The sequence below is a fragment of the Cebus imitator genome, unplaced genomic scaffold (genome assembly GCF_001604975.1).
Source record: "Cebus imitator isolate Cc_AM_T3 unplaced genomic scaffold, Cebus_imitator-1.0 Scaffold6, whole genome shotgun sequence".
Lineage (NCBI taxonomy): Eukaryota > Metazoa > Chordata > Mammalia > Primates > Cebidae > Cebus > Cebus imitator.
Genome location: NW_016107321.1, coordinates 5,335,373 through 5,336,235, shown reverse-complemented (window position 1 = coordinate 5,336,235; position 863 = coordinate 5,335,373).

Here is an 863-nt window from a genome sequence, read left to right as displayed (position 1 = left end):
TGAGCAAATCAATTACGCTTATGGAATGTGAGAAGTAAAATAGAGTGACAGAGAATGGAATGGTGCTTCAGGCCATGGGGATAGCAGAGGGCCCACCACCCTTTAGACTGTAATGTTGAGGGAATGTTCATCTGTAATCATGATCCTAACCCATCCACGGGCATTTTGTGAATTCCCTCAGGAGGCTCAGCCTCCAACTAAGTAGCTGGGTTTGCATCTCACAGAACATGGAGTCCCAGCGCTCAAGGACTCTGCAGACCAGCAGAGAGAAAAGCCACAGAACATTAAATGTGAGACACAGAGACATTTCCACTCCCCCTCCCCGCCGACTCCCAGCCATGGTCAGGCACAGGTCTCTATGTGTGTCAGCCTCCTATTGCAGGTCCATCTTCCTGAAGCCAGCTCTGCCTCTGACTTGCCATGTAATTGACTATAAAGTAATAAAACAAAAAAAGCACAGCACTTGTATGTCCAAATGCATCCAAGTTGTCCAGTTGAGATGCTTCATGAAGCTGTGTACTTAGGACAGCAAGACTGGTGTCCCCAAAAGAGTCCAGTCATGGTGGTGGCCATGATGATGGCCTCAATGGTTACCATGACACACTGACACTTGCCCATGTGGGGTGGACTCACTGGTAGGGGAGGAAGCCCAGAGGGGTCAGTTCTGAGGCTACAGGAGAGGTGGGAATCGTGGAACAGAGTAGGGGGCAGCCTGAGCCCTGGGTGCCCAGGGCATGGGGAGCACAGGGTTACCTCTCCTGTTTTGCCCCCTTGGTTCTTTCCCACCTTGTTAAAGACTGGCGGGATTTATTTTTCCCTCTAACTTTCACAGGCAATCTTCTGCTCTGCTGTTTTTCATCTCT